We start from the raw sequence: 12,500 nt of genomic DNA on the forward strand, positions 1-12,500 counted from the left end.
TCTTAAATCTTTTCTCTTAATGGGAATAAAATGTTGAATAAAATATCATAACATTTCTTATCTATGTCTAAGATCATTATCGCATGACTTTCGGGGCTTCAATATTTTTGTTTTTTCCTCACTTTAAGGTAGTTTTGTCATTTTAATGCATTAATAAAATTCTCATTACAATTACAAATGATATATTTGAGGACGTACAGGATACATTAACTCTATTTTTCTTGCTTCTTAAAAAAATTTCTTTTACTTTGGAGAAAAAGTTTTTGGATAACACTTCAGGCCCCTGTTTGGAGAGTGTACTTTTTTTCTGAGGAACGGCACGTGTGATAAATTAATTAGGCTATTTTATAATTCATAATGCCCAGATCAAAGCTTAGTTCACTTAAGAAATACATAGTAAGTATAAGGAACAGATATCCCCGATATTTTTTACGTAATATTGGCCATTATTTAAGTTTTGACCTTAGAATGGAAGGTAAATTGCACTACCCTGACTGCTTATCTGAACAGAAGTACTGGAATTATAATAATGAATTTTACTTAAAACAGTTTCTAATAAAAGCAAAACAATTGTGTTTAATAAACTCAAGGAAGAATGTATAATATACAACACCAAACTCAACGAGAACAAAGTTCTGTTTGAAGAAAGAGGAAAATCGAAGGAAAGTGCCTCCACAATACTCACAATACATGGTCAGTTCAGTGGAGTCTGAGGCCGTCAAATGAGGCAGCGTCGGGGACGAGGCCCTGCACTCCAGGATGCCCCCCCCGTCATCTCCCGGCGTCGTGAGGAGGCGCAGCAAGGACACGGTGGAGTCAGGACCCAGGCTCTGCTGCAAATAAGGAGAGAAAAACGGGATTAATTTAGTGACGAGTCTCACTTTACGACAGTGGTGCATCACTGGCGTCTACTGATGTTTCGCGACTGACTTTATATGACTGGTCATCTTAGCGCTACTCTTTTGTTTTCAATTTTATCCTGTTTAGTTTGATTCTGTGATTAGATGACAGAGCGAATACATAGCCCCGAATATGAAATAACCCATCTTTATTCTAAAGAATCATACGTACGGTTGGACAAAGATTCCTTGGCACACCTCGCTCTGAGGAAATGTACCCTGTTCCACCCTTAGTGCGGGGTGTGATCCCATATTCAGCCTCACCCAAAACCTCTGCCATCTACAGCATCTATTTAGTTATTCGCCGCGCAGTATGGGTGTAACAGGGTGTACTTCTTCGGGGCAAGATGCGCTAGGGACTCCTGTGTCCAACTGTATACGAAATTCTTGATTGCTGCTAAAATTTGGTACCAATTTACAGATGGGAGTTTTTCATGAGATGGATACAGGCACCTAGCAAACGTAGACAAAGTGCTAAATCATTTGGCTAGAACGTCCAATTCAGGGGATATATATATATATATATATATATATATATATATATATATATATATATATATATATATATATATATATATATATACAGTATATATATATATATATATATATATATATATATATATATATATATATATATATATATATATATATATATATATATATATAAGGCCGTTCAATAAGAGATAGTGGTCCCGAAAAACGACTAGTAAACAAATGTTCTTTAGTGTATAGTTAAGGGTAACGGAGAAAACAGAGCATAATACTAGTGAAGGGTTGTTTAGGATTTAGACTGAGAAAGTAAGACGGACAACAGAAGTATTATTAAGGAGGAGCAGTATGGGTTTAGATAAGGAAGGGGATTGGCGTGAATCAAGTATTGATCGCGAAAGTTACATGAGAACTTCGAAACTTAAAGAAAAAGTTGTCTATTGCGTTCATGGACCTGGGTGGAGCTCAAGATAGAGAGGCATTTACGGGTGTTGAGGGCTTATCAAATATAAGGTAAGACGTTGAGAACGACTGAAAGTTTTTTAAGGTTGGGGATAGAAGGTCATGCCAGAGTTATGAACAGAAAAATGACGGATTTGGTGTGAAAATTAGTCTGAGAAATGGCGAGTTGAATCTCTGAGGCTATTCAATATTTTCTTTTAGGTATGGAGTGACACGGTAAGTGAAGAGAATGGGAAAGAGATGGTGTAGAACTATGTAAACAATTGTTCTCCAGTCTTGGGTAGTGTCTTGGGTTAGAGTTCTTTTGCTTGAGGGTACACTTGGGCACAGTTATTCTATCTTATATCTCTTCGTCTTGTTTTCTTAGAGTTTTTATAGTTTATATTCATATTTTAATGTTTTTACTGTTCTTGAAATATTTTATTTATTCGTGTTTCCTTTCCTCACTGGGCTATTTTTCCTGTTGGAGCCCCTGAGATTATAGCATCCTGCTTTTCCAACAAGGGTTGTAGCTTAGCAAGTAATAATAATAATAATAATAATAATAATAATAAAGTGAAAGATTTTGAGACAATTTGCAGAGGGTGATAGTCGAGTCAATGTGAGAAGGAGCAGCATTATTATGATAATTGGAAACAACACAAAATAAGCAATGAATGGTAGTGATGGTGGTACATTAAAACCGGTTGATTTGTTTATGCATTTGCAAGTAAATGGAGGTACATTAAAGTGGTAGAATGGTTTGTGCGTCGTTAGGATCAGCAAAGCTGCACTGGTCAGGAACACCCACACTAGGTTGGTTTTCTGTGAGAGATCAAACTAAAGTTTCCCACTATAACCAATCTCTATTGGCCGGCATGGTGATGGAAATGGCCGAACCCCAGACATATGTTAGAGGCCTTTGTCCTGCAGTGAACTAGAAACAGCTGCATTTGTTGTTGTTGTAATAGCCCCTACATAATAGAGAGCAAGTGTCTGGCTCTCTCTCTCTCTCTCTCTCTCTCTCTCTCTCTCTCTCTCTCTCTCTCTCTCTCTCTCTCTCTCTCTCTATATATATATATATATATATTTATATATATATATATATATATATATATATATATATATATATATATATATATATATATATATATATGTATAGATATCCCTTTTTAGAAACGCTTAGCAGCATTGCCAAACGTATAACTACTTGACCTTTCCCCATCACTCAGGTAGGGGGGGAGGGAGAGAGTAGTCATACCCTGGTGAGAGGGGTTGTATTTAGGAAAGGGGAAGGGGATGGGAAGTGTTTGAATCTGCATGCGTACGTGTGTGTGCATATCTAATTAAAAATGTTGCTATCATTTTTGACGGGTCACGTACACTCGTGTGTATATATATATATATATATATATATATATATATATATATATATATATATATATATATATATATATATATATATATATACACACACACACAGGGGTTCCACCAAAAATCCACAAGACCAACAATGCAAAACCTCTTCAGTTTTACCACTGTACTATCATAAGAACTTTCAACTTTTGTTCATGATTAACATTTCTAAATTTTGTTCCGCCAAAAGCAATATAGAATCGAATGCAGTCGACCAACTTTGTCCCGAAGGGCAAAAGCAAATTATGAAACGATATTAAGCGGAATGTTTTGTTCAGCCTCTGCGAGAATTTTTTGGGGAAATTGAAACTTTGTTGATTCCACTTAAACGCTTTATAGCTGCATTCGGGAATGCAATTGAGTTTAATTTGTCAAGTGTTGTGCGTTTCAATTATGTAAGCGTTCTCTGCCTCTTTCTATTTCTCTCTCTTTCTCACCACATCTCTTACTAACACTTTATTTTATTTTTTCTCTCTCTTTCTGCCACACTCAAACACTGGCTATCAAACTTATTTCTCTCTCTCTCTTTCTCTCTCTCTCTCTCTCTCTTCTCTCTCTCTCTCTCTCTCTCTCTCTCTCTCTCTCTTACACACACAAAAGCGCTATCAAACTTATTTCATCTTCATCTGTCTGTTTTTCACACTTTTCTCTCTCATACACAAACACACTCATAAGCGCTGATTCTCTCTCTCTCTCTCTCTCTCTCTCTCTCTCTCTCTCTCTTCTCTCTCTCTCTCTCTCTCTCTCTCTCTCTCTCACACACACACACACACACACACACAAAGGCGCTGACTATACAACATATTCCATTTGCATCTCTGTTTTATTTGTCTTTTTCTCTGTTTTCCTTTCTTCTTTTTAATTTCTTCCCCAACCTCAATATTTCCCTTCATAATACTTCTCTATTCCGTTTAGTCTCTCTCTCTCTCTCTCTCTCTCTCTCTCTCATCTCTCTCTCTCTCTCTCTCTCTCACCCCACATTTACATGTTACACGGCTGATCCAAATCCAGCTGATTACACCCAGATTTTTCGTCGATTTTTCCCAGATTTGCAGATTTCACCTCAATTGTTGCATATTTTTTAAACTGCTCAAGAACAAAAATAGCTTTTTTTTTTCTATTTTCCCAGTCCTTTACCTCAATATCTGCAAATTCTTTCGACTGGTCGTTTACCTACATGAGGTATAATCCTTTCAATATCGCCCCACCTTTTTTTTTTTTTACTGTGAAACTTCATTGCCATCACCTCAAACTCTCTTTTTATACTTTAATATACACCTCTGGAATCAAGTCATTTGAAGTTAATATTCCGTAGCTATTCAATATTTAAATCGCGTATTTTCGAGTTTTTTTTAGTATATTTTGAATTCTACAGGATGACATTAGTCTCGTTTTAATAGTTTATATATGAAAGATCTATTTTAATGTTGTTTCTGTTGTTAAGATATTTTATTTTAGAAAAATAATATATATATATATATATATATATATATATATATATATAATATATATATATATATTATATATATATATATATATATATATATATATATATATATATATATATATATATATATATATTCCGCCTTCCATCCATGTCCATTTCTCTCTGTCCTTGTGCATCGAAAGGTAAAACTCTTAATTTAAGTCAGACTAAAAATATTAAAAGTTTTGTTAACGAAATTTCAATTTTGGAAATCGAATAAAAGTTGAAGGATACATAACACAAAACAATACACAGATGGCCAGCTTTCTCTCTCTCTCTCTCTCTCTCTCTCTCTCTCTCTCTCTCTCTCTCACAGCTCATGAGTTAAATTCACAGGCTTACTAATATACTTTAGCACTTGTCATATATCTAACATGAGCAATAATATGATAATAGAATCTTTCAAGTAACCCTTGAATCGTTCATAGGAGTATTGATGCGATAACAATGTTGTCATATTGCTCTCTCTCTCTCTCTCTCTCTCTCTCTCTCTCTCTCTCTCTCTCTCTCTCTCTCTCTCTCTCTCTCTCTCTCTCTTTATATATATATATATAATATATATATATATATATATATATATATATATATATATATATATATATATTTATTTATTTATTTATTTCTGAGTGGGGATACCTCAACGTGGTAAAAGGGTTTATGTATCGCCATGGTCTGGAAAGCTGTACTAATCATGGACACCCAATTTATGTTGATTTGCTCGAAGCAATCAGACAAGTGTCCTAGCATCACTAAGCAGGATTGGTCAACGTGGTGATGAAAAATGAACAAACCTCAAACCTGAATAACGACATATCTGAGGCCTTTGTCCAGCAGTGGACTAAAAACGGCTGTATTCGTTGTTGTTGTGTGGTTATGTATATATATATATATATATATATATATATATATATATATATATATATATATATATATATATATATAAGAGAGAGAGAGAGAGAGAGAGAGAGAGAGAGAGAGAGAGAGAGAGAGAGAGAGAGGAGAGAGAGAGAGAGAGAGAGAGAGAGAGAGAGAGGACTAATATTATTGTCTTTATTTCACCACACATCGTATGCAGGTGATGAATTCTGACGTCCAAGAGAGACGGTCCATGAGTTGTTTTCATTCTCTCTGAAGAAAGGGACTCGGTAAGGGGGGAACTGGGGAGTCTCAGGAGGGGGGAGGGAGGTGGAGGGGAGGGAGCGAAGTTTTGCCACAAGAGGAGGCAGAAGGCGGTCACCTTTCTGTTTTCCGGGGAAGACAATGAACTTAATTAAGAACGAGATGGGGTGTCCCCAAGGATCAGAGGTAGTGGCGAGGACCCACTGAAGGTTACGATGAAATGGAGGGGGAGTCCTTAGACCACCATACACTGGTAGGGACGACCACGTAATTTCAACAAAGGTGGGAAAGTCTCTGGGTCCTTAATCAACGTTGGGGAAGTACCTGATTTCCTAGAAATGGTGGGGAAGGTCCGGAAAGAGGTAGGGAGGGAGGGTCTTCGATCTCTAGCACGTTGGGGAACTCACATAAGCTTCCAGAGTTGGGGGGGGGGGGTATTCCAAGAACCCTAACAACGATGGGGAGCTTTGTTTTACCTAGATAATTGTATTGACGTCCTATTGGTCCCTATTAGCAGTGAGAATGTCCCTTGTGGTGAGATAGAATTCCAGTCTCCAAATTATTAGCAATATTGTGGAAGGTCCCAAGGCCCCTTGAACTAATGGGGAGGTCCCTGGTTTCATAGCAATAATGCGGTGGTCACTAGATCCTAACAGTGTTTGGAAGGTCTTTGGATCTCTAGCAATACTGTAGAGGTGCTCAGATCCATAGCAATAATTGGGATGTACCTAGACTCCTTGAATTAATAGGTAGGTCCCTGGAAACATAGCAGTAATGAAGAAGTCCTTATACAGCAATGAGGAAGTTTCTGGATATGTAACACTATTGGAGATGTAATCAGATCCCTAGCAATAATGGGGAAAGCCCTTATACCCATTGCTCTAATGGGGAGGTCCCTGGACCCATAGCACCAATGGCGAGGTCCCTGGACCCATAGCACTAATGGGGAAGTTCCTAGACCCCAAACAGTATTGTTTAGGTTTCTTGGTCCTTAGTGATATTGGTAAATGTTTCAAATTCCTAACCAAAAAATGTAGGTCCCTAGACCCTTTGTCTTGTACAAATGTAAATTACCCAGGACCAATAACAGTAACAGGGAGGTCTCTGGACCTTTAGCTATAATCGACAGATGTCTTTAGCTAAATTCAAGAGTGCCTCACATCCCTAGCACTAATGGGGAGGTCCTTGATGCCTAGTCTCAGGTTAGTGTCAACGGCCCTCAAGCAATAAACAGAAACCAACAAACCTTAAGATCCCTTTTGGAAACCTCGAAATTCTAAGAACATCCTCACTATATAGTTAACTTCCAGCCCTCCAGAATCTCATCTTTGTGTCTCATCACTCTCTCCCACACTTCTCCTGGCTGGAATTCTCCATAAGGACACAGGGCCGCATTATTTAGAGGCTGCTATGCGTGAATGAAATGCAGATTTCTTTCTCGCAAACTCATAGCGGAGGAGGTTTGGAAGTGTCGTGGTTTCCAGGAATATCCTCAGACGAGTTCTCCCTCTTTTGGAATACTCACTCTCATCACAGTCTTCCAGAAGTCTTCGTATCTAGAACGGTGCTGGCTTTGGTTGTTTCTGGAAGGCTTTTGCAATAGCATGTAGGTCTTTCGTTTCTCGAATCGTTTTTAATGCCCTTCCTTGCCTTGTTCCTTAGGTAAATAATGTTTTAGCTTCTTTAAATACATTTTTCTTCGTATTCTGGAATACTTCTCGTTTTTTTTTTATTCTCAATTCTTTACGAAAGTAAAATTTCAATTGTTTTAACGACTCTTCGTTTCAGGAATAGGAATAATACGATTTTGGTTTTTTTTTTTTTTGATACCATGTCACTTATCTGTGGAATACGAATTTTTCTTTTTTCTGGAATACGTCATACTTATTCTGTTGGAATACTATTGATACTACAGATACCTCTTTGGCATATCTCCCCTTATTCTGCGTCGGACATAATGACACACGGCCCAATGTACAATTCCCCTTCATGTTATATATGATGTCCTACCTTACTGTCAAGTTTGACAGGAATCCCTTCGATCGTTAGGAGGAGTTACATTAACAAAGTAACCATGAGACAGACTGATTGACTGATAGACAAATAGACTGACAGATGAATGAATGAATAGAGTCACACCAAATTGATGGTAGGAGATTAATAATGATGACGATGATGATGATAATAATAATAATAATAATAATAATAATAATAATAATAATAATAATAATGATACCACTACTACTACTACTACTACTACTACTACTACTACTACTACTAATAATAATAATAATAATAATAACGCCAGGCTGATAGTGAAAGATAATAATAATAATAATAATAATAATAATAATAATAATAATAATAATAATAATAATAAATCATTCATAACAGGATGAGTCTGAAAATGAAAAAAAAAATACGATTAAAAGAATAAAAAAAAGAGCCATTGAAAACCTGATCAATATTCCTTGTCATTGAAAATGACTTATATTCTCAGAAATTATTTTTATATCGTTATTCTTTCAATCCATTTACATAGAAACATTATTTGTGCTTGTTTTTCCATTCATAATGATATTAATAATCAACGTTAACAAAAAGTTCTGACATCTATTCAGCTTCAAATTGGGTGCATCCAGGGTTATGCGAAATATCCTCCGAAGAACACACTGCATGGAGACCTTTTTAAACTTGTCGGAACTTTATAATGGCAACATAAGTTGGCTAACTTGTTTCAACTTTATCAAGACGAAGGGAGTTACCGAGAAGTGAAAGACACCCTTTTGAAGTCTTCAGCTTCGAATTTTTGAATTTTTGAAAGCGTTTGAATCTTTCAAAGTCACTGATTGAATTCAATTCTTGATATTTATTCAGGTTTTAAGAAATGAGTCAGTCATTCTTATTATCTGAATCTATTATTACTAACTGAGCAGGATGATGTAAGGCCAAGGGCCCCGACATTGAAAAATAGCCCAATGAGAAAAAGAAATAAGAAAACAGATGGAATACAGAGCCTGAAATTACCCCCAAAAGCAAGAGAACTCTAACCCAAGATTGTGGATTACCATGGTCCAGAGGCTATGGCACTACCCAAGACTAAAGAACACTGGTTTGATTTTGGATTTTTTTTTTCCTAGAAGAGCTGCTTCATATAATTAGAGTTTCTTCTACCCTTACCCAGAGGAAAAGAGCTACTGAACAATTACTGTGCAGTAGTTAATCTCTCGGGTAAAGAAGAATTGTTGGAGTACCTGAACTATATATATATATATATATATATATATATATATATATATATATATATATATATATATATATATATATATATATATCTATATATATATATATGTATATATATATGTATATGTATATATATGTATATGTATATATGTATATATATATATATATATATATATATATATATATATATATATATATATATATATATATATATATATATATATATATATAGTACAGATAAAAAAGTATACGTCTCCGTGTCTAACCCCAAAAGAAAAAGAAAATATAAACTTTATATAGTAATAATTTTCCTCTCTCTCCTTCCCTTTCACCATTTTTGGTGTGCTTTCCAGAGAAAAAATTGGGGTCTAAAGTAGTATCTAAAAGTATTTGGAAACTAAAACTCTTGTCCCTTTATAGAGGACGGACGCACGTAACTTAAAAGTAGGATCCTACTTATTTTAAGTAAATCATGTTGCACACACTAAGAGCCATAAGTTCACCAAATGTTTCATTGGGCTACACAAGGCACTGGAAGAGTTGGAAGACCCAGGCTTACATGGTTGAGGACTACGAAGCGTGAAGCAGGAGATAATGAATGGAGACGTAATGAATTAAAGGTTCAGAAGAAAAATCCTTTGCGTCAATAGGCGTAGGAGGAGGGGAGGATGATTATGATGTTGCTGAAGATTTTATGACCCAAAACATGGAGTTTATTTAGTGTAGACTTTAATTGTTCCTGACAAATAAATTGATAGTCATTTGCATAACCATGGAGTTTTAAAAGGTTTGGATAATGAAGCTGTGAGCTAAAAGCGGCTAAGAAATATAAATTATAAATTCCTATATTATTCTGGAAAATATTTTCTCCTTATTTAGTCCGTCTTGCATCAGAAGACAACCAAAGAAAAGACAAAATAAACTGAAAAAAAAAATGAATAAATGATGAAAAGGCAAATAAGGAAAAAAAAAAAATTCTCCAAAACACCGGCGTCTTGTTAACTTTTTTCATGCGATAAGATTGAGCTGGAAAACGAATCTTGAATTTTTTTCCTCTATGGCTCTTTCCCTCGGGGGAAAAAAATACTGTAGTGAGGGGTATATTGCCTAACTGTTGTGCTTATACTGTGACTCAGTCTCTCTCTCTCTCTCTCTCTCTCTCTCTCTCTCTCTCTCTCTCTCTCTCTCTCTAAGGAACATATGCTTATCAGGTCTCTCTCTCTCTCTCTAAGGAACATATGCTTATCAGATATCTCTCTCTCTCTCTCTCTCTCTCTCTCTCTCTCTCTCTCTCTCTCTCTCTCTCTTTAAGGAACGGTATGCTTTTTCTCTCTCTCTCTCTCTCTCTCTCTCTCTCTCTCTCTCTCTCTCTCTCTCTCTCTTTACTCCTATGCAAAAAAGATGAATAAAGGGAGATTAGAAATAAGCCCTCTAAGAATTGAAGGACGGCTAACGAATGAAAAAAAGGAAATATGCAACATATTAGCAGAAAAATATAAGAGTGAGTTCACACCAAGAATTGCGAATGAGAATAATGAAACAGAAATACGAGAAGAAAATGTTGAATATCCAACGGATATAGATATTAATGAAGCAGATATTGTCACGGCTATAAACGAAATTAAAAATGGATCGGCAGCCGGACCAGATGGAGTTCCAGCGATTTTGTTAAAAAAAACTGCAAACACTATCGCGAAGCCGCTTGCAATACTGCTAAGACAAAGTGTAGATATGAGCGAGATATATGTTAAACATAAATTAGCTTATATAACCCCTATCTTCAAAAGTGGATCAAGACTAGAGGCAAGCAATTATAGACCTGTTAGTCTAACATCACATATTATGAAAGTGTATGAGAGGGTAATAAAAAAGAAAATAATGAACTATTTGGTTAAAAATAATTTGTTTAATATGGGTCAACACGGTTTCGTACCTGGAAAAAGTACACAGACCCAACTGATAGCACACTATGAAAACATATACAAAAATATGATAAATGAAAAAGACACAGATGTGATCTATCTAGATTTTGCAAAAGCCTTTGACAAGGTAGACCATAACCTATTGGAGAAAAAAATGAAAAAGCATAATATTGTGGGAAAGATAGGAAAATGGGTAAAAGAATTCCTGCAAAACAGAAAACAGATAGTGGTTGCAAATGACGAGAAATCAGATGAAGCCCAGGTAATATCTGGTGTGCCACAAAGTACGGTATTAGCTGCACTGCTGTTTGTTATTATGATCTCAGACATAGACTGTGATGTTGAAAATTCCGTAGTGAGAAGTTTCGTCGATGACACAAGAATAAGTAGAGAAATTACCTGTGATGAAGATAGGAACTCACTACAAAGAGATCTAAACAAAATATATGAATGGGCGGAGATAAATAGGATGGTATTTAACTCCGATAAATTCGAATCAATAAATTATGGAAACAGAGAAGGAATGGTATATGCATACAAGGGACCTAATAATGAGACAATCACAAACAAGGAGGCAATTAAAGACCTTGGTGTAATGTTAAATAGGAATATGTTATGCAACGACCAAATAGCAACACGGTTGGCTAAATGTAAAGCAGAAATGGGAATGTTATTCAGACACTTTAAAACAAGAAAAGCTGAACACATGATTATGCTTTACAAAACTTATGTACGTATTACACTCGAGTACTGCAATGTGATATGGTACCCACACTACCAAAAGGATATTGCGCAAATAGAGAGTGTACAAAGGTCCTATACTGCTAGAATAGAAGAAGTTAAGGACCTTGACTACTGGGAAAGACTGAAATTTTTAAAACTATACAGTCTAGAAAGGAGAAGAGAACGCTACATGATAATACAAGCATGGAAGCAAATAGAAGGAATTAATGAAAACATCATGGAGCTAAAAATATTAGAAAGAGCAAGCCGAGGTAGATTAATAGTGCCAAAAATATACCAGGTAAACTAAGAAAGGCGCACAGGACATTAATCCACTACACACCAGCATCGATAATGCAGCGACTATTTAATGTGCTGCCAGCTCATCTAAGAAACATATCAGGAGTGAGCGTAGATGTGTTTAAGAATAAGCTCGATAAATACCTAAGATGCATCCCAGACCATCCAAGACTGGAAGATGCAAAATACATCGGAAGATGCATTAGCAACTCTCTGATGGATATACGAGGTGCCTCACACTGAGGGACCTAGGGGAACCAAAACAAAAAATAAGGCAATAAGGTAAGGTAAGGCTCTAAGGAACGGTATGTTTTTCAGTTCTCTCTCTCTCTCTCTCTCTCTCTCTCTCTCTCTCTCTCTCTCTCTCTCCTTGAAGAGGACAACTTTCCAAAGATCTGCCTCCAGCCACATAAAAAGTAGACTCGGACATAAGTTCTTAAAAAAAAAAAAATGTTCCAAAAA

The 12,500-nt window shown here is 35.9% G+C and overlaps 1 pseudogene; it reads right to left on the bottom strand.

Moving 5' to 3' along the window:
* Window positions 1–12,500, bottom strand: part of LOC137619038 (brother of CDO-like) — a 141,503-nt pseudogene that overhangs the window by 85,999 nt on the left and 43,004 nt on the right.

This window comes from Palaemon carinicauda, chromosome 25, assembly GCF_036898095.1.
Source record: "Palaemon carinicauda isolate YSFRI2023 chromosome 25, ASM3689809v2, whole genome shotgun sequence".
Classification (NCBI taxonomy): Eukaryota; Metazoa; Arthropoda; class Malacostraca; order Decapoda; family Palaemonidae; genus Palaemon; species Palaemon carinicauda.